Source organism: Taudactylus pleione, unplaced genomic scaffold (genome assembly GCF_031769625.1).
Source record: "Taudactylus pleione unplaced genomic scaffold, aTauple2 ptg000372l, whole genome shotgun sequence".
NCBI lineage: Eukaryota > Metazoa > Chordata > Amphibia > Anura > Myobatrachidae > Taudactylus > Taudactylus pleione.
In genome coordinates, this window is record NW_028284773.1 from 2,558,027 (window position 1) to 2,581,676 (window position 23,650).

Genomic DNA, 23,650 nt, shown 5'->3' on the forward strand with positions numbered 1-23,650 from the left:
TTTCCCCTGCACAGCTGGCCTGGACCCCTGCCTGGCCCGTTAGACAAACTGGGCCTGGGTAATTAGTACCTGCCCCTCCACCCTCTCAGCACCCCTGTTTCTGGGTGGCAAATGACAACAATGTGTTCATAAGTAAGAGAATAAATTTGTGGGTGTGTTGGATTGTGACATGGGCATGTAGCCAAAATAACTTACTATTCCAAGTTGGCATATGCATACTGGATGCCCAGTACATACAGATGCACCTAGCATGGGGTGGGTGTAAGTGCCAATGATAATAATGCTGGCTGCTCTCAAGTACTTAAAAAAGTTGGGCAGTGTAATCCCAAATATGTTTAGGCATTAGGAAGTGTGTATAGGTGCATTAGCATCCTATTTCCATTTTCCAATCAGAATCCGACCGCTTTCGGAGCTGCATGCTTTTACCTTCATCTCATAAGTGAATAAAACAGGTCAGAGATTGATTTCTGGGCAACTTTATTTTTACACTGCAGTTTAGATTTCAGTTTGGACACATCCCTCCCAAATCTATATCCCTCTGCACATTTAAAATCTTCCCCACCTGCAGTGCAACATGGTTTTACCAAGATGCACAGTTACTTGATCTATTCCCAAATCTGAATCAGACTCATTGTCAGGCTAAATTGCCTAGTGGGAACACACATGCTCACTATGCTGCTTGAGGACTGATTCAGAGCCGGACGCTATTTGCGCTCACTCGTTCAGAAAAAGGGGCCGGCTATTTAAATTGAGCGCTCGCTCTTTGCGGTCTGTTGACGCCTCTGTGTCTGAGCGAGCGAACGAAACATGCGCTCACTATTTTGTAAAGACGCCCCATGGCCGCTCGCATCCTACGTCATCTCCGCTATTTATTTGATTAATCGAGTACATCGAAAAGCGTCTGAACTGCTCGCAGTGCTTGTGGTTGGATTTTCCTACCGCAATAATGCGAACAGTTCAGGCTAAGAAACAACCAAGTGACGTGGTAGATGACGCTGCTTTGTTATTTATGCACACCCTTAAAACGCCCGTTTTGACCATTTGGCACGCCTGCGTTCGGATCTCCACTCCCCGTTTTCAAGCACCTTCCCCTGTTACCACCCACAAATGCCTCATTCTGTCACTCAAATTAGCAGGCACTCGCTATTTTGCGAGTGCTAGATTTCTGAATGCAATAACTGGTTGGCGCATGGGCATTACGACCCATACGCATGCGCAGTTGTGCGAACATCGCTCGGAGCGAACGAGCGGCCGCTTACGAGTGGCTCTGAATCAGGCCCTTAGATCAAGCAATTGCGGCTTTTCTGGATTTGGGAGTTATTGTCCCAATACCAGAAAGTCAAAAAGAAATGGGATTTTATTCCAATTTGTTTTTAGTACAAAAAGCAGGTGGGAGTCAAAGACACATTTTAAATTTAAAGGACTTAAATATAATCTGCAGGTAGACAGATTATGGATGTAATATGTAAGAACATTTTAAACAGAATAGAGGTAAATTAATTTTTGCCATGTATACACGTCAAGCATGCCTACTTCCATGTGCTCATTTGGGAAGGCCATCAATATCTTTTAAGATTTGTGGTTGAAGGATAATAAGATGCTCTTCAAGTAGATCTGCTAAGGGCAGTGGACATCATAGAGTCCCATAGCTAGGTTATCAACTGGCAAAGTTATTCCCAGTCAATGCATGAGTTTTTTAGGCCTTGTGTTTAATACTCAACTTACCATGGTATTTTTGCCAAAAGAAAAGATCAGAGGCATTCAAAATCTAGTTTAAAACTTTTGAAGGTTCAGAAGTTCATTGCTTCTTTGCTGTATAAAGTTTCTAGGAAATATGTTGTTCTCATTCTAAGGGACCCAGTATGCAAGACTGGATTCCAGGATGCTCCAGTTCAACATTCCAAAAACTTGGTTGTGTTCCAACCATCAATTATTGGCTCAATTCATCATTCTTTCACCAAAAACAGTCTCTCAGATGGTTGACCTGGTCATAAAACTTCAACAAAGGCAGGAGTTTCCTCACCCAGGATTTGTTGGTTCTTATGACGAATACCAGTCTCCAGGGATGGGGCAGTTACACTAAACCATCATTTTCAGGGACTCTGATCCAGAAAGGAAACAAGACTTCCAATCAATGTTTTGGAACTAAGTGGTTTAAACACAGTGGAGAAAGCACAATTTCTTATTCAGTGAAAACCTTTAAGAATCCAGTCAGACAATGCAACAGCAGCAGTCTACATACATCATCAGGGAGGGGGAGGACAAAAAGTTTCCTGGCAATGAGAGAATCTTTTCAGATTCTATCTTGGACAAGATTCATGTTTCAGCGATAACCGCAGAATTTATCCCAGGAATAGAGAATTGGAAGGTGGGCTTTCTGAGTCGCTAGTCCATTCTTCCAGGGGAATGGTCTCTGGTTCCAGAAGTTTTCAACAGTCTGGTAAAAAGGTGGGGTCAGCCAGAGAGCAAAGTTATGACTTCTCGATTCAGCAGCAAAATAGTCAGGTTTTGTTGCATAGTCATGGATCCATTAGCCTTTCTAATAGATACTATGGTTGTCCCTTGGTGTTTTTATCTAACTTACATTTTTCCACCGATATCCATGCTTTCTTGAGTTCTCAGGAAAATAAAAAGTAAAGAATTCCAGTGATCTTAGTAGCACCAGACTGGGCAAGGAGAATTTAGTTCTAAGAGGTACTAAACATGGCAGTGGGCCCATGGATCAAACTTACACTTCGGCAGGACCAATTGTCTCAGGGGGCCGAATGTTTGTCAGGATATCCATTGGTTAAATTTAATGGCATAGTTTCTGAAGCCAAGATTTTTAAAAAGAAAGGATTTTTGGATTCAGTATAAGAATTAAAGCTAGAAAGCATGTTTCTTCAGACAATTATCCTAGAGTCTTGAAGAATTATATTGCATGGTGTAATAAAGAATATTTCTTATCCTCTTTTTCCTTACCAAGGGTTCTTTCTTTTCTTCAGGCAAGCCTTGAGTTGGGTCTTTGTGTATGTTCCCTTAAGGTACAGGTACTATATCAGTTTTGTTCATTTATTTTCAAGTAAAGACTTTCTTGCAGGGCATATTACATATACAGCTGCTATATAGGCATCCCGTAGAGCCTTGGAATCTAAATCTGGTGGTGTCAGTGCTTCAGTTACCTCCTGTTGTACCTTTGCAGGAGGTGGACTTGAAGTGGGTAACTTGGAAATTATGTTTTCTTTTAGCTATATCATCAGAATTAGTAGCTTTGTCTTGTAGACCTGCATTTCTGGTAACTCATGAAGATAGGGCAGTATTACATACACACCCTTCTTTGGAAACTAAGGTGGTGTCTGCATTTCATTTTAATCAAGATATTGTAACATCAACTTTTACAAAACAAATAAAACAATGGATCAGGGTGAGTTGTCTCTGTTAGACGCATCTGGAAAGGACAACCAGTTTAAGTAAAACTGATAGTTTACTTATCCTTTTATGATGCTAAGAAAAGAGGTTGGCCAGCATCCCCAGATGGATTACAGCCACAATTCAGCAGACATGTGGGGGAACTGGCTGACCTATTCCAGCTAGGATCTCAGCTCATTCCACTCACTCAATTGGAGCTTTGTGGGCGTTACAGCATGGAGCTTCCGCTGAGCAGTTATGTAGAGCAGCTACTTAGTCCTTTGTTTATACATTCACCAACTTTTACAGATTTCATGAGTTTGCATCTAGAGATGCTTCTTTTGGACAGAAAGCACAGTATTGTGTTCAGGCAAGGCTGAGCTTACCTTCCCCCAGGGGCAGCATCTCCATAGTCAAGAAGTGAGAAAATTTGATTTTTTTTCTTACAGTTAAATATTTTTCTACGAGTCCTTCTGGGGCACAGAATGATCCCTCCCTTATTTGGCTATGTAAGTGAAAAGAATGTAATTTTGTTCTTATTTTTCATTAACCTAGTTTTCAAGCTAAAGGCTTTGAAGGGGAGTAGCTTGTATTCTACAAAAATTTTTAACCTATTAAGTTCTAGCTCCTAGAAACTCAATACACCCAATGGTCAGGAAGTATCCCCCAGCCCAGATGGACTTGGAGAAAGAGATTTAATAGTAAGGACCAAAAATCGTATTTTTCCTCCTTTTATATTTGGGGTTTCAATGATGGTGGGCTATGGTTCTTAGAAACCTGCTGAGGTTGGAAGACACTGCTCGTCAGTAGCCACATATGGTGCCAGTTTGTCTTCCAGGCATTTTCCCTTTGATTTGGGCAAAAAGGCCATTACCTTAGGGGTGATCGTGACATTTGTCTTAAGGACAGGGTCATTACTGGCCAAGTAGAGGAGGAGGTCTCCTGTAAAGTCCAGGTAGTGTAAAGCTCCCTCATTGGTAATATTTATTTAGTCTAGTTGTTGCCGGCATGCAGTGTCTTCTTGCCTCCCTGTGGATTACCTACAATTGGATTCATTAATAACAGCTGTAACCTAATTTCCAACAAAATTGTTATTCATGTGATTATTTCAGGAATAGTTTATTAGTATGTTAATTAGAAAATTCAATTCTTTGATTAAAAGCCATCCACTAGGCGGCTTAATAAAAAGAAAATTAAACATTTGTTATATTAAAAGAGGTGTGGCTTATGGAGTAGGACTTTGATGTGATGATGACATCTCCACACATTGATGCCTGTTTTAGTTTACAGAAGCTGCACTCCAATATACAGAAGAGGCATACACTTTGATATGTGTACCAGTGTAAAACCAAGCAGTTTTTGGATGCACATTGCTGCGCTGAGTTTATGACATTTTATTTCATGAGCAATTTACAAGCAATTTCCTCATTCAAACATTTATACTTTAAGTGTTGGATGATTTTCTGTTGAGTTAAAGGTTTGACAAGCAGAAAATAAGGCAACCAAAAATCGCTTAGCAGCAGTGAATACACTCCCTGTATCATGCAATTGTCACGTATCATTGATTTCAATAGAGTTGTATTTTCCAGCAATATTTTGATCGTTGGTCAACTCACTGTCAGCTGAAACAATCAGCAAATTACTAGAAAAAAAATTGTTGGTGTGACATACTATAATAATATTTAAGAAACACCTTTTCAGCTGTAATTTTTACAAACATATTTGCTGCAGAAAAAGTGACATTACACTAAAATGCTTTCATTTAAATTTTTCTGTCTCTTGTAATGTTATGTATGGGAGGGGAAGGCAGGGGGGGGAATGAGCAAAGTATCCCGCAAAGGAATCACAGTAGTGATATTTATTTGTAAAATACTGTGTGATCAGTCAACATCAATCATGTTAAGTAGTGAAAAAATAAGAGGTGCACAACACAGACACAAAACAAGGTACTCAAGGTTAAGGGGCACACTCAATATCAAAAGGTTTTAAAATATAACTTTTAATTTAGCATTATATAAAAACTATCGTTCGCTCAATGTCACACTATATAAAAATCACATATGTTTGTAATCTAAAAATATAATGTAGCCATAGGGCCTGATTCAGCATGGATCAAAAGTCTGTAATCGTACGCACCCGGACGTAGCGAAAATATGCAAATTAATATGATCGCAGCACTATACCAAGATGCCCCCAGCTCATAAAGGTGCCCACTTCCAGTACATACATCCACAAGTCAGCGAAAACATCGGTAACATCGAGTAACATTGGACCCATAGCCAGAGTTGTGGTTGAGCTTGACATGCCTCACGACCTGTGAAGCTTCCTGTCGCCATGCAGGGTTCTGGCTGCATATGCCGTTGCTGGAGCTTAATTATGCATGCCCCTGTAACTGTGTTCAAATGCACAGACATGACTGCGTTCCTTTCACCACCCCCCAACTCCACCCCCAAATGGCACATCCTGTCAATCATTTCTTTGTGCCGTTGCATGTCCGCTACGTTCGCATACACGATCACAGTGGCCGGCTTGCGCACACGCACTGCGATGTATACGCAGAACGCAAACATCGACCAGTTGTGTGTGTCCGCAGCCTTGCGATCCAACCTGAATCAGGCCCATGGTCAAATGTTATTAGGGATATCTCTGAGAGATTAATTAACGCTTGAAATAATTGGAAAAAGGAGATAACAGTTGATTGCTATAAATCAGCTGATCGCTGTTATAGAGGCGACTATACTTATTTATCCAGTTCTGGTGCAATCACCATGGTTAATTTGAAATCAGGATATAATACTCTCATTGTAGGCTGCTTACCCAGTCACCCTGCAATGCTTTTAGGAACAGTGGGCCTGATTCAGAACCGGACGTAAGCGTCTGCTCGCATGTACGCATTAGATGGATTCCTACCGCGCATGAGTCCGGGCCGTTATGCGCATGTGCGGCCATAACTTTGCGGTCAGTTTTTCTTCGCTCATACGGCCAGCGAGCAGGAAGTGAGCTGTGAAACTAGATTGACAGGGGTGGAGATGTAAAAACGCAGGCGTGCCACGCTGGTTTTAGGGCATACGTCTATTATCTGCTGCGAGCGACATTAAAGAGCAGAAGTAGTGATACGTCACTCTGTGAGCAGGTTTAATATCTGCCTGCTCGTTCAGCTTGTGGTAGGGTATGGGGTCTCACAAAGACGATAGTTGTTTCGTAGCTACCTAAGTGGATCGATGTTACTAGTGATTTTTCAATTTATCAGGCACAATCCAATCACCTAATAATTGGCAAGCTTGTTGCTAATAAAATGTTTAATTACTTGTTGATCAGCTTACTTACGTTCGCATATTTGAATGTGCTGGTTTTGGTTCAGTTTTCTTTTGTTCTTCGTTGTTTTAAGTTTTTGTTCTGGCTTTTTTTTTTGGTTTCCTTTTCCCTTGGATTAATAAGTATGAATTTTTTAATGATTAACATTTAGACAGTTGTAAATGAAATATCAGACATTTTTTTTTTTAAATTGCATTACAATTAATAAATGTAACCAATTCACATCATGGTTTGTAAAAAAAACAAAAGCAAACAGAAAAAACAAAATGCAAACAAACAAATTAAAACAGGAGGAAGGAGATGGAGGTTTGGATTACCTGCAAATATGGGGCAAGCAGAGAACGGGAATCTGGGACAGTTAGCCAGTGCTATTTTCTTCTTTTGGTGCGCTTGGGCTGATGTTGGGGCTGGCCACGAGCCGATTGCTGGGTGGCAAGACAGCTGGCCTGGCCAGAGCCAGATGGAATTGGCTCTGGTCTAGGCATAGGGCTAGGCATATTTAGTGGGCTGGCTGATGGTGTGCCAGAGGTGGTGGGCCTAGATGGTCTAACAGGAAGGGAGGGTGGCTCCGACATGGCCAGGCAGATGGCCTGCTCCAGGGCAGTAACGATCCTGGCATCAGCCGCAGCAGATGCCTCCAGGGTGTCCGCCACCCGCAGCAGTGTGGCCTCCAACCTCATCAGGATCTGAGTATTGTTGTTTGTTTGGCCAATTAGTTCTGAGAGGAGGGCCACGGGCTGCGAGGGAGGTGCCCCAGGAGTGGCCTCTACAGGGTCCCCAGGTGGATCCATTTGTTCCTCCCCTGCGAAGCCAACAGATCTACTGCGGCCAAAACTCACCTCTGGAGCAGACTCTTCCTCTGTGCCTGTAATGAAAAAAATAACAATATTTTTTTGTTGTTTAGAATAGCATTTTTAGAGTACAGTTTTTAATGTTCAAAATTTACCTGCGACACCATGTGGAGCCGCAAAGTCTGGCATGTCTGTGTCCATATTGGACACGCCAAACACCTCCTCTTCCTGCACACACCCCTGTGCCAGCTCCTCCAAATCCGTCAAGTCTAGTGACAATGGGTTGGGCCCACCACCTGTCCCACCTGCATGCCTAGCCCTATCAGCGAGCTCCTGTTTCAGCCGGTATTTGAAGTCGCTTCATCTGTTTATGAATTTGATCTGTTAAAGTTTTCATATCCTTTTTTGTCTTTGAAAAACATTGTTTAGTTCATTAACGTACCGCCTTTTCACTTCATTTGTTGACCGGTTGAAGTTTCCTGCCAGATTCACAGCACTGGCTGTGTCGTCCCAGATCTTCCCCTTTTGTGATGCCCCCATATTTCTTGGTGCATGTGTAATGTGGTCCAGGCACATCTGCACCAGAACCTCCATCTCCTTTTTCGAAAACTGTGGTTGCCTCCTGCGGCGCGTTCGTTGACTTGGGCCAGCCACCTCCACATTTTCGGCCTCATTCGCCAATACTTTAGCAAAATACTTTATGCTAAAGTATTTTTACTTTAGCATAATTTCCTTACTATTTTTTGGGAATCAAGGGCAAACATTGGCGAGTTTACTTGTTGTAGTTGTGTTTTATGTTTGCTGCTCCTCCAAGGACATTTTGTGCACAGTTTGTTGTTTTCTACATCATGTTTCCCTAGTCTTTTTCTTTTAATCCGTTGTAGACGAAGCATTTTTGCCATTGTAGCCATTATTTAAGCCAATTTTCTAATTTTGGGTTTTCTCGGCGACTGCTGTTTGTGCGGGTCCTGTCTTGCAGGTAAAAATGCGGAGGCAAAACTCTGATGTCGCACCAACTTTTTTTCTAAAAACCAAAACAAACCATAATAACACTTCCAGTTATCTCAAATTGTTGCATTCATATGTGATTTTTTGCATTCATTAAATCGATCTTATGTGAATTATTGCGTTCATTATTGCGTTCATATGTGCTTACAGGGGATATGAGTAATATTGTTTGTTGAGTAAGTAGTGTATTTTAAATAATAATGTTCCTAGGCCACCCCTAAAGTTGGCCACACATGCTGGATCACTGTGGGTCATGCTGTTTTAAACTGATCATATTCTTGTAGATGTTTGTGTATTTTGATAAAAAATCCAGGCCTTCCTTTTATTTTTGGCATTTTTTTAAAGGGTAAAACGTAACTACATCTGTGTAGTGCATGCAGTTGTGTTGAAGTGGCCTTAATCCTTGGCCTTGTTAATCCTTATTTGAATGTTTCCAAATCTGTATGGGTTGCAGGCATTTTGCGAGGATGAATATTATTTGTTTTTTTATGGCAACTTTTTTTCATTGTAAAAGTTTAAGTACATTAGTGTCTTTGTGTTTAGCATTTTTAGAATAATATTTTATACATCTATTTTTTTGGTTTGTATCCAAACATGTAGGATTTGGACAAGATGTCCCTACCCAACCGTGTAAGAATCTGCCAGATTTTTAAAAAGATAAGTATTTTTCGCAACATTAAATTTGAAGAACATTACAAATGTGTATGTGTCTATAAGGTTTTTACAGTGCCAGTGGTATGTGATGTACCTAAAGTTACAATAAATTAAATGATACAATTGAATCAAAGCCTATCCCCCACACAAACAGGGTGTCAGCTCAACCTAATCGGTATAAGTCATGGTCAGTGACTTTTAAAGTAATGTGAGGACAGTGTGGTTAGGTCAGAGCGCCTTAATTTGCTTTGTGGTGCAGAGAATGTGCAAAAATCGCTAATTAAATAGATAAAGTAAGAATTATGTCTAACAAATAGATCTAGACCATAAAAAGTAATTATAAAAGTACAAATTTAATAAAGACAACCAACATAAAAACATGAATGGAAAGACATGAATGACACTATTTAAAAAATATATATACTATAAAAATAAATAAAAAATAGAGATAAATACAGAGCTTTGTAAAAATAAAGAGCTTATCTTATTTCATATATAAGGAGGATAAAGTAAGGTAGGGTGCAGGCTCCCAACGCATTTCGTCAACAGCAGACTTCTTCAAGGGAATATTACAAATGTGTGTTTAAATTTCAGATAGATGTTGGTCATCTCATAGTATTGATGGTCCCACACCCCGACCTACCTGTACATCATCTTAGGCATAGGCATTGGAGGTGTGCAAGGCAATAGATATATCGAACACGTGTCACCCTTTTTGGAATGCCTGATGATGTGGTGTTAAGGCGGTACCGCCTACCACCAAAAATTATCATAAACACTCTTTCCTTAAGAGAGAGTGATCTTGAAAGTGAAATTAGCATTCCTACAGCAATACCACCACTAACGCAGTTTATGTTGGTGTTACATTTCTGTGCCTCAGGGTCCTTCCTTTTCCAGGATCCTGAGGTGTGTGATGGATGCAATTTTAAAACACATCCATCATTTTATTTGTATGCCATTGGATATGGTATCCCTTGCTGTGGTTAAGCAAAAATTTGAGGCAATTGCAGGTTTTCCACACATCATAGGGGTTGTGGATGGCACTCACATACCACTTCAGCCTCCTGCAGTGCAGGAGGCTATATTTAGGAACCCAAAACATTTTAATTCAATGAATGTAATGGTGGTATGTGATGTCTCCCTCAAAATCCTGTCCCTGAATGCAAAGTTTCGTGGCAGTGCACATGATGCCTTTGTCATCTGGCAATCAGGGCTTTTGCACAAATTAAACAACCTACAATCTGGTGATGCATGGCTTCTGGGTAAGTTTTAGACAAATTTTCTGTGCCTCAAATGAGCTTGATGTCCGTGTTTGTTAATATATATTTTTTTTTATGCAGGAGACAGTGGATATCCTTGCACGCCCTGGCTGCTGACTCCTTATTTGGCTCCCACACCAGGGCCACAAACTCAATATAATGCCGCACTTACTGCCACCAGGAACGTGGTGGAGCACTGTATTAGCCTTTTAAAAGGCCGATTTAGATGCCTCCACCACTCTGGTGGTGACCAAATGTATTCGCCGGCCATGGTTTCCAAAATAGTGGTCCTGTGTGGGATATTTTATAACATCGCCATAAAGAGTAGGGTCCCAATGCAGCCAGGTCGTGGGAGAGTGTCTGGTGGGGCCATACGCGATGGTATGGTTTTGCGATTTTCAGGTAAATTATTATTGGTCTGCAGTATATGTTGTTGTTAGTGGGTTTTTAAGCCGATTTATGTGTAGTTGCTTGCCATTGTTTGTGTGTGTTTTAATTATGTTTTTTTTTGTGAATTTGTTTTTTCATCTCATATCAACAACCTTGCTACTACCCTCAAAAAACCTTCTTTGCAACATTCGCCCCAAACTTGGGTTTAGCTCATGGAAAAATCTCCTCTTGGAATCTATTGTCACACATGTTGGCATGCTCCATCTTCTACCAGTTCTTGATTTGCTTGTAATAACTGATTTGATTTGTTTATATTACCAAATAATTAATTTGCCGTTGTGGCCAAGAAAAGGAATATTTATAGATTGTGTTAGTTGTTTCTTTAAATCTAAAATTAGCCAAGTCACATTCCGCATTCAATTGTTTGTTTGTTTTTTGCAATTTAAAATTATTTTCAAAAAATTTGTGTGTGTAAATGTGCGTTGTAGGTTATCTGGTTGCCCCTTTTTAAGCCTGATGTTTTAAAAAAGGAACCAAAACATTCAGGTTTGTAGTACACATTTAACACAAAAACAATGCTTCTCCAATGCATTAGTTACATATGGGTAGTAGGGGTTACCAGGTTTTTTTACAATGTAAGATTCTTAGATGATGTGTATTGTAAATATGTAGTTCTTTGTATTTTACATATCCAAATATAAAAGTTATTGCTTTATTATTAACCCAGTAGAAATGTGTTTGAAATGTCATCCTTTTTAAAAAATAATGATTCTTGTAACAACTGAAATCTAAAAAAATAAACTAAACCCATGCAACACATACCAACAGATTGGTTTACCTTGGTTCCTAATGTGGTAGTCTGTGAAGAAGGAGTCATTTTTAAACAAGAAAAGTGTAATGTAAACCAAAAACATTACAATATAAATGATATAACATTTGTTTGCAAGCAAAAAAATTATATGGGCCAAATAGCTGTCAATATGGCCTAAATGGACCTTCACATTCTCCAATTCAGAAAGAATCTTCCCTGACAACATCCATGGCTCTGTTGAAAGAGTAAAAAAATTTAATTTAAATCATTACAATCTAATGGGATTAAAAGTAGACTCAGAAAAACAAAGAAAACATTTTAACATACTTAGGCAATCGTATAATCTATTTCCAGATGAGGCAACTAATCTGCATTTTGCATATCCCTTTCCAACATTACATAACATTATATTAAGACATTAGCCTAACTTAAAAGGCATGTCCTCATGATAAAGGCCTATGTAAGAGTGGGTAGGCCACTCTATGTTGATTCTGAACGAAGACTAATCCAAGTGACAATGCTGGCAAATTACACAAATAGGGCCAGCCACACAAGGCGTGTGTTGGCCTGTGACATGTGAAAACTGAAAGTAGGCAACTTTGTAGACCAAAGTAATCTAGTTTTTCAAAATCAGAATGGATAATTACAAATTGTGATGTGCCCCAAAAATGTATTAAAAAAAAACACAATAAACGGGACATTTAAAACTCACACCTACAACATCTTAATGTGTTTACAATTATTTTGAATATTGTAAAGTAAATAAATGTTGTCCCAAAAATTGAGGATGGTTATATTGAAAGCATTTTGAAGAATAGGCAACTGACTTGGGTTTATCCAAACCAAAACAACTAAACACATTTGAGAGTGGATCCATGTTACCAAATTCATCCAGATTTTTATAGAAATTAAACATGGTAAACATGCTAGTAAGGACAATACACCGCAAACAAAAGGTTTCCTTCTAGTTATGGCTTACATTTGTCCAATTTTGAAAAATCATAACAAAAAAAAACATTTAAAACATTATAAAAAAACATACCTCCCAAATCCGCCAAAGGGGCAATCTGGGCCGAGTCCTCAACAGAGGGAGGTGTCGGACAATATATTGGCAAAGGTTGCAGGGAGGGAGGGGTAATTTGGGAGGAGTGGGCAGGGGAGGGAGGGGTAATTTGGGAGGAGTGGGCAGGGGAGGGAGGGGTAATTTGGGAGGACTACAAAGGGGAGGAAGGGAACAATTGTGAGTGTTGGCAAGGGGAGGGAGGGGTAATTTGGATGGGTTGGTCAGGGGTGGGAGGGGTAATTTGGGAGGAGTAGGCAGGGGATGGCCTAGATGGATTGGGTGGCTGTTGCTGGGCAGCCCCTTCTCCGGCCTCTCTGTATCCGGAGTAAAGTAAAGTAAGTAAAGCATATTTGCAAGTAAAGTAAGTAAAGCATATTTGCAAGTTAATTTGCCATTTTCAATTTTTTTTTAAGTTGCCCAGAAATAACATATTTTAACAACTAAAATCTATTGGAATATAGGGATTAAATTTAAAATGTGAAAATATAAATATCCTAAAAAAAGGCAACAAATGGATTTTGAGAAACAAATTATCCCGAAAAAGGCCATAATGTACACTACATGCACTCACATTAAGGCTTATTTACATTCGCAAAGTCCAATATGAAATCAATATTTGTATAGACATTGAACCATTAACAAAAATACACTTAAGCAGATGGATCCGCAGCCGCAGAGATGTCAGCAGGCCAGGTGACCTGCGCCGCAAATCTGACCATCGCCGTTCCAGCTGGCCAATAGCCCGGCGAAAGCCAAGCGCAGGGAGGCAGCGACGCACCTCCGCGTACGCTTCGCGTTTTATTCTATTTGGGATGGGGGTGCTAGATTGCCCAAGCAGCGGTCCAAAATCTCGGTTAACACCACCAGCTCACGCCATGTGAAGGCACTCGCTGTCATGATGGCAGTGATATTTTTTCCACAAAACAGTTTTCTTACAGGTACAAAAAAAATCTGATTGGCTAATTAACTTTCATAACACACATATGCTAAATTCGATTGGTTAATCTATGAGTCATGTGACAATAAAAACTGATTATATTACGAGTTATGATTGGCTTCATGCGTTTAGTTAAGGGCAAACAAATACCAATATTTACAAAAAAACAGCTAACAAGCAAACATTCTTGGAACATAAACAAAACAACATCTTGCAAAAAAAAAAAACGTACAGTTAAAGTGGAGCAACTTTGCTAAACAACACAAAAACTATAAAGTTTATTGACATTTGTAAAAAAAAGGCTAGAGTGACAACATTTGAGTCACTTAAGCTAACTAATGAAATGATTGCCAGCAACCGATTAACGTTTGCTTTGGAAATGAAGCACAAGCCAATCGAACACATGACAGAGTTACTTCCGGAAATTACTTGTGCGAGCGCAACCATAATAAAAAAGACGAGTGGGCCACTCGCTAATTCTGTCATTCGCTATCTAGTGGAGGAGTTGGGTGAATTTGGGGCGGCAGCCTAGTTACGAGTGGGCACACGTGCAAGGGCATTGTTTACCATATTTCCGCTCACAACGCACTGTGGGCGAACACAGATTTGCATCCAGGTCTGCATCAGGCCCTGTGTGTTCTGATATGTGAGCCCTGCAACAGCAGATACTGCTCTGACTTGATTTCACTGTGTCAGTGGGGGGAAGGGGAACTCTTATTTCCTGTTTTGCTGCCTCTTCATGAGGCAAAATAGGGACAGCAGATCCTATTCCGCATAGGTACACAGGTCCTGTTATTCTCTTTACCCATTTGGGATATATTTTTTGTTTTCTCAAAGATCATAACTATTTTAATTTAAATCAGAAAAACAGCTAAAACCACATAATTTGGGCCTGTTTTTGTTCCTACAGTATTATTGACCTCATTAACATTTATTTCCAGTAATTTCCAGTCAATTTTGACCACCTCACAGCTCACAATATTGATTTCATCCAGTTTAGGCAAAAATGTTTGATCGGGCTGGCTGACTAAACATATGTTATCATTGTGCTTCTGTGATTATGTATGGGAAGGCTGGGAGGGGAGGAGAGAGAACATCTCCAGATACCATCACAAAATAGCCTCTCCATTTGGTGTTTGAGTTGCATCTGACCAAACATGGCTGTTATGATCAAGGAAAACCAAGCCCACCAGGTTGGTATCTACAAATCAAGGTTGAGTATTTTGCAAGTATACATATTTGGGACTTTAGTTTAAATAAAAACAGTATGAAACAAAAAAACAAAGGTAAGCATCAGAGCTGTGGCATAAAAGCAGTTAAAAAAATATAGGACATCTATGAAACAATTGCCATACAGCAGTGGCAGACAGGATGGCAGTTTCATAAACTGTAAAATTAAAAATGTCATGCAGCAATGTCCCAAACAGCACATAATGCAAAGTAAAGAGGTACAAGATAGAATTGTCCATGGGCCCTTCCACCCACCTTTATCTTGTATATATTAAACAGGACATGCACAGTTTAACAAACCAATAATTTCAGTGACAGGGACTGCCAATTGTGGTTGAAGCGATTGGTTTGTTTAGGCCCCCACAAAACAAGCTGGCAATGATCTCTCCATGCACAAACTGGCTTAATAGAAGCAGTTTGTGCAAGGCCCTCCAAATTGCAATTTTTTTCCTGCCAGGAGTGAAATGGACTGTCTGACATGCCTATTTGGATGTTATCATTAAAATGGTCCTAAACCATTCTTTGAATGGTGACCATATCAGACGGGGTCACGGTAAAGGTCTCATTAATTGTAGGCAGTTATTTAGACCCTAGCAGATGTCAAAACATGGTTGTGTTGACTCATCTGCATCACCAGTGGGTCTTTTTGGGAAAGTTTAGTTTGTTATTGGCAGCTTCACTTGTTGGAGAAACTGAAGTAGGAGCCATTGCTGCATCACGTTCCACTTGAGCTGACAATTTGCTTACCAACAGCTCTTTGCATCTCTTCAGATCTGTGTCCATTGGAAAGAAAGACATGATGTATGACTCAAACCTAGGATAGTTGCCAAAATGTATTATTGGAAGAGTCTGACAATCCTTGGATCCTGGTGAAGCGAATAAAGGACTTGATCTACAAGTCTGACATACTTAGCAGAATTGCTTAATTTCAGCTCCTCCTTCAGTATCTCAAGCTGCTTGTTCAACAGTCTAATTAGGGGAATTACCTGACTCAAGCCAGCAGTGTCTGTACTCACTTTACAGGTTTCAGCACTTTGCACAACACAGAAGGTGTTTTCCAATGAGCTTAAGTAAGGTACATTCTCCCTCCTCTTCCTATGTCATACTTCGTTGTGTAGCTTTGGATTGCTTTTTGCTGTTCCTCCATCCGCTGAAGCATATAAAGGGTGGAGTTCCACCTTGTAACTAACTCTACCTTCAGCTGGTGGCAGGGCAAATTCAACATTTCTTGCAGGTGCTGCAAACTTTTTTATGCACGTGTGGCAAGTTTAAAGGGTTTGAGAACCTTGCACAACACGGAAATGATTCTTCACTGCGCTTGACTTAGGTGCATTCCCACTCCTCTCCCTATGTCATAGGCCATAGTGTAGCCTTGGATCGCCTTTTTCTGCTCCTCCATCTGCTGAAGCATATAGAGGGTAGAAATCCACCTAGTTGCTACCTCTTGCTTCAGCTGGTGGCAGGGCAAATTTAACATTTCTTGCAGGAGCTGCAATCTTCTTCATGCACCTGAGGAATGGCAAAAATGTCCAGAAATTTTTTCAGGCCACAGAAAGCATCTCTTGCACAGCCTTGTTCTTTTAAAAACAAAATGTTGGATGGGGTGTGTTGGAATTCACCCAGCTGTAATGCTCTCAAAATATTGATGGCATTGTCAGAAATCACAAATCCTGAGGAGAGTCCAAGCGGGGTAAGCCATTTTGAAATGACTTCCCTGAGTTTTTCTAAAAGGTTGTCAGTGGTATGCCTCTTAGTGAAACCGGTGATACACAGAGTAGCCTGCCTCTGAATAAACTGCTGTTTCTTAGTTGCTGCTACTGCTGCTGCTGTTGTTGGAGCCACTGAAGGCAGTACACCCACCCAGTGGGCTGTTAGTCATGTAGTCTTGCGTTTACACTGTTCCACTTGTGGAACAGTGGGTATAATGGCATTTTGGAGGACACTTAGTTTTTTTTAACATCCCTGTACAGGCTGGTAGATTGCTTTTCTAGTGAAGTGGAATCTAGATGGGATTTGGTAGCGTGGACATAGGACCTCAATTAACTGTCTAATACCCACTGCATTAATGGCTGATATTTGACGCACATCTAATACCAGCATAGATGTTATGGCGTCAGTGATCCGCTGTGCAACTGGGTGGCTGCTGTCATACTTGCTCACCCTTGCAAAGAATTGTTTAACAGTCATTTGTGTTTTTAAACTACTACTTGTAGTCTTCCTGGGATGAAAATCCACTCCCAGCAGCAGCAGGCATAGGGCTCAAGGATTCTTCTGACGAATCCTGGATAAGGGATGACTGAGTTAACCTTATCAAATTGGATGCAGGCTGATGAAGGTGTTGGTGGTGAAGATGCCAGGTGCTTGGATCTAGCAGAGAGAAGGGAGCTAGCTGACGCTGGACTGCTTGTTACTTATTTAGCCAAAGTTTCTCAATTTGGCAGAAACTTTTGATGGAAGTGCTGCAGATGATGTACTTTATCTGGCTTTACAAAGGGTGCAGATGGCTTGACAACTGTCCAGATTTGGGTAGAAATTAATCCACACATAAGAAGTGGATGTTTTTGTCTTATGCCCAGGCATGACAATGGTCTTTTCCCTATCATAGGCAACAACAGTTTCTACTGGTGCCTGATTTACACAAACAACATCCTCATCATTAACATCCTCATCATCAACATCCTTATTAGCTTCAGCTACACAAATATTCTCCTCATCCTGGTGCACCTCCACAGCAGCATCCTCAATTTCTATGTCAGCATGTTGACTTGTGCCACATTTGCAGAGAGTGCATAAATAGTGGAAGGATGCTCCTCTTTGAAAACAGTATTGGAAAGGTTAGGCTCACACATAGCACCTACCAACACACTTAGACTCTCCTCAGGGATTTGTGACATTTCTGAGCACACAGTTGGTTCCTGTGCCTTAACGATTTTCATTTTTTTTTTAACTTTTACAGTGAGAAAGGCTTACATCATCATAAAAGGTAGAACCACCAGTCATAAATAAAGACCAAGGCCTTAGCCTTTCCTTACAACTTTGAATGGTGAAAGGCATATTGCCAATTTTATGTGTTTCTGCAGCTAACTTTCCCTTTGATGAAAAAAATTTTCCTTTACCACTCTAAAAGATTGCTTCTTTGATTTTATGTGCCCTGACTTAAACACTGTATGCCCTTGGGCATCGGCTTTAGTAGATGACGTAGACGGACTAGTATTGTCATGCCTGGTGGCTCTGGCAGCAGCTCCAGGCACTAGTATGTGGTTCCTGCTCTCCTCTCAACTGATCGTTCTCCATATCAACAAACACTAATAAAGTGGGGTACATCAATTTGTACAAATTTTAAATATTACACTGCGGTATCAATGACCTACAGCATCACAATATTTTTATGAATATTACACTGTGGTATTACTGACCAACAATGTCATAATACATGTATGAATATTACACTGTGGTATCAAGGACCTACACCATCAAAATATTTTTATGAATATTACACTGCAGTATTACTGAGCAACAGTGTCACAATACTTGTATGATTACACTGTGGTATCAATGAGCTACAGCATCACAATATTTTTATTAATATATTACACTGTGGTACAGATGGCAGCGACACAATACTTGTATGAATATTACACTGTGGTATTACTGACCAACAGTGTCACAATACTTGTATGATTACACTGTGGTATCAATGACCTACAGCATCACAATATTTTTATTAATATATTACACTGTGGTACAGATGGCAGCGACACAATACTTGTATGAATATTATACTGCGGTATTACTGACCAACAGTGTCACAATACTTGGATGAATATTACACTGCAGTATTACTGACATTGTCAGTATTACCAACAGTGTCACATTACTTGTATGATTACACTGCGGTATCAATGGCCTACAGCATCACAATATTTTTATGAATATACTACACTGTGGTACAGATAGCAGCAACACAATATTTTTATGAATATTACACTGTGTTATTACTGACCAACAGTGTCACAATACTTGGATGAATATTACACTGAAGTATTACTGACAGACAGCATCACAATACTTTATGAACTTTACACTGCAGTATGATGAACCTACAGCGTCACTCACCAACAATGAATTTTACACTATGGTATCAATGACCTACAGCATCACAATACTTTTATGAATATTACACTGCGGTATTACTGACCAACAGTGTCACAATACTTGTATGAATATTACACTGCAGTATTACTGACAGACAGCATCACAATACTTTATGAATTTTACACTGCAATATGATGAACCTACAGCGTCACTCACAAACTAAGAATCTTACACTGCAGTATCAATTACCTATAGCGTCACAATACTTTTATGAATATTACACTGCGGTATGGCCAGCAGTGTCACAGTGCTGTGGTTACACTGAGGGGGGGGTATACAGCACAAAAAAAATATTTCTACCTTTTTTTTACTTTTTTTTTACAGCCCGTGGATGGCCAGCACACCCCTGAATGGACAGCACACTGGATGGACAGCATACTGAATGGACAGCACAACCCTAGACAGCACACACACACACCTGGATGAGCAACACAGCCCCCTGGACAGAGCACAGCACACCCTGCCTGGATTGGACAACACGGCCCAGCACAGCAAGCCCCTGGATGGGCAACACAGCCCTCTGGACAGAGCACAGCACACCCCTGCACAGGGCCGCCATCAGGGGGGGACAGCCGGGCCTGGAGTCCCGGGCCCGCACACTCAGATAAAGAGGGAGGGCCCGGCTGCTCCTACAACTTGGCCAGCAGCAGAACTCCGTTCGGGCAGTGTTTAGCCTCTTCGGAGCGTGGCTGTGTTCATGTGCAGAAGCAGGGCTGGAGCGTTCCTGCTACAGCCCTGCTTCTAAACATGCGCAGATGCTCCGAAGAGGCTAATCAGCTTTTCTGCCCATCTGATTGGCTACAAGTGCCTGGTGCCCTATCTGTCCCTGCTGACTTCTCTCCCGCCGCCCGCACCTATCTGTCCCTGCTGACTTCTCTCCCGCCGCCCGCACCTATCTGTCCCTGCTGACTTCTCTCCCGCACCTATCTGTCCCTGCTGACTTCTCTCCCGCCGCCCGCACCTATCTGTCCCTGCTGAATTCCCTCCTCCGGCGACAATGACAGCGCCGCAACACTGGGGGACCCCAAGGAAAATGCCGGCTGCCGGGGGAGAAAATATGTATGGACTAGTATACAAGGTGAGGGGGGAGAGAATATCAAACATATAAGGAGTGGGGCTGAAGAGTTGTTCGGAGGGGTCAAAGGCTATATATATATATTATATATTTATGTGTGTGTGTATATATATATATATATATTTTTTTTATTTTTTTTTATGTATATGTGTGTATATATATATATGTATAATTGTATATATATATTATATATATATATATATATATATATATAAAATGAACCACATTGACTCCCAGGAATGTATGCCCAGGTGCCCTCCACACAACAAACTTGTGAAAATATAAACCAGGACTGTCAGCTCTCTTAGGACTTATGCACATCATTAATTAATGCTATAAGCGACTCCTTTGTTCTGCATTTCGGTTTTAATCCAAAGCTTTATCCATATCGTTGGAGCAAAGGAGCCGCTTATAGCGTCATTTATTGATGTGCATAAGTCCTAAGAGAGCCGACAGTCCTGATATATATATATATATATCTATTGACAGGATTAACCACCTTCGGTTGCCAGGTGGGTGGGCGAGTATTACACTCTGACCTGAAGCAGGATCAATGAGACACCACCCCAATTAGGGCTGCTTCCAGAAATTTCCCAGGCTGTGTGTGTGGGGGGGGGGCTGCCTATTTTTTCAGTCCCGGGCCCCAAAATCTGTGATGGCGGCCCTGCCCCTGCACACCCTGTGATTGGATAACACGGCCCTCTCTCAATGGAGCCCTGCACAACCTAGCCGCACAGCCGGGGACTCAGCAAGCAAATAGCGCCAATCACAGCGGGGAGGGCCTAATATACAATCCAAATCCAGCAAGAATCCAACAGCGGGAGGATGATGTTTTGGCTCGTTTTGGACTCCGAGTCATCTTTTCTCATTTATTATTCTTTTGTTTTTTATTCCTATTATTACCTTATTTAGTTCAATTCAGGTATTTTTGCACATTTACCGCATGTTTTTATGCTTGATGTTGGAGAGGGATGCAGTTTATAGACTGCCGAACTAAATGCAGCCGGTCTAAAACCCGACACGAGAAGCCCATTGGGGGCTTCAGATAGGCGTCAAAATACCGACGCCTATCTGAATCCCGACGATGGAACGCTAAAGGACGAATGCCCGAACGAGGTAAGTCTGGGGCGCCTTTAGCTTTAACCGCGTGGAGGGAGAGTTAGGGAGTGTAGTGGGATTAGGATTTGGGGGGGAAGGTTAGGGTTAGACATAGCCCCTAAGCGCACGGAGAAAGAGGTGTAATGTGCGGTGTTTTAACTTAAAGACCACACATTACAGACCCTCCAACATGACCCGTTCCATTAGGTACAAAATGCTCTGCTCCTGGACTTCTTTCTTAATTGATGATTGCAGCCACCTGCGTTGAAACACCCAATTAACTAGCTCAATACAAGTGACTGCAATCATAAATTAGGTGGAAAGTCCAGGAGCAGAACCTGATGAAAGGGGTCATGTTGGAGGGTAGGACAATACACCTCCTCCGCCATGCGGCGCAGGGTTCGTGCATCCTATTGCTAGAAAGCACAGCCCCTGACCATCAGTGGCTCCTTGCAAATGTTTTGGGGGGGAGAGTCGCCCCCTTTCCCCCTCCCCCTGTTCTGACGCCCATGAGTTGCAGGCTAAAGACCCCCATACATCAGCAATCTGAAAACTACAATTGAGCAATTTGAAGATTAATTGCCTGATTTTAGGATTTCCCAATCTAGCAATCTGCGCCCATACATTACAGATCTTTTTCAGTGATTTGCAGATCGATTGCAGCAAACACAGGGCCTGATTCAGAGCCGCTCGTAAGCGGCCGCTCGTTCGCTCCGAGCGATGTTCGCACAACTGCGCATGCGTACGGCTCGTAATACACATGCGCAAACCAGTCAGTGCGGTCGAAATTCATGTGCTCGCAAAATAGCGAATGCCTGCTAATTTGAGTGAAAGAATGAAGCGTTTGTGGGTGGTAACAGGGGAAGGTGCTTGAAAACGGGGAGTGGTGATCCGAACGCAGGCGTGCCAAACGGTCAAAACGGGCTTTTTAAGGGTGTGCATAATTAACAAAGCAGCGTCATCGACCACGTCACTTGGTTGTTTCTTAGCCTGAACTGTTCGCATGATTGCGGTAGGAAAATCCAACCACAAGCACTGCGAGCAGTTCATTCGCCTTTCGATGTACTCGATTAATCAAATAAATAGCGGAGATGACGTAGGATGCGAGCAGCCAGGGGGCGTTTAAAAAAAAAAAAAGACTGCATGTTTTGTACGCTCGTTCAGACACAGAGGCGTCAACAGACCGCAAAGAGAGAACGGTCAATTTAAATAGCCAGCCCCTTTTTCTGGACGAGCGAGCGCAAATAGCGTCCGGCTCTGAATCAGGCCCACAGATCTTCCAATCTTGAAAGGCCCATCATTTTACTAGTAACGGTCTGCAAATCTAATTGGAGTGTAAATTGCTAGTGTATGGAGATGATCAGCTGATTTGCAGACTGTTACTAGTAAAATGATGGACCTTTCAAGATTGGCAGGTCTGTGCTTGCTGCAATCGATCTGCAAAGCACTGAAAAAGATCTGTAATGTATGGGCGCAGATTGCTAGATTGGGAAATGCTAAAATCGGGCAATAAATCTTCAAATTGTTCAATTGTGGTTTTCAGATTGCTGATGTATGGAGGCCTTAAAGGCCTCCATACATCAGCAATCGATTGTGGCAATTCTGCAATTTGAGACCGATTGTGTATAAAAATCTGCAATGTATGTGCTTCACAGATCACAGATTGCAACCAAAAATAGATTGGAATTGTTAAATCAGATTGCCCAACATGTTGGATTTCACAGATCGATTGGGGCTGTAGATTGCTAGTGTATGGACATGAGGGTTCATTCAGACCCACTCGCGAGCGGCAGTACGCTCGCAAGTGGGTTGATGTTCCCCACTGCGCATGCGCACGACGTGCGGGGAGCGACGGGCTTTCCATTGCTCCGGGTCTCGCACCAAAGGGGGCGTGCTGTCGATGTTGATTGACAGCACGCCCCCTTTGGTGGGCGTGCCGGGGGCGTGGCGGCCAGATGGAGGCGTTTCCATGGGAACGCCTACCGTCTGAAGCCGGCCCCACTGACATCACTAGTGACGGGCTTTCCATTGCTCCGGGTCTCGCACCAAAGGGGGCGTGCTGTCGATGTTGATTGACAGCACGCCCCCTTTGGTGGGCGTGCCGGGGGTGTGGCGGCCAGATGGAGGCGTTTCCATGGGAACGCCTACCGTCTGAAGCCGGCCCCACTGACATCACTAGTGATATCAGTGGGAGTGATTTTGGCTCTGATAGAGCCAAAATCACTCTAGGGCTTGTGGCAGAGAGACCCTACCGCAGGGTCTCCGTCGCAAGTCCGATGGTTGCGATGGTCAAGACCATCGCGACCATCTTTTTGGCCGCTCGCATATGCTGTGGGTGGTCACCCACAGCTATGCGAACGGCCAGGAGGCCGCTCCATTTTCATGGAGGAGGGCCCTGATTCAGAGCGAGCGCTCTGGTCAGAGCGTCCGGCTCTGAATCAGGCCCCTGATCAGCAGATTTGCAGACCATTACCAGT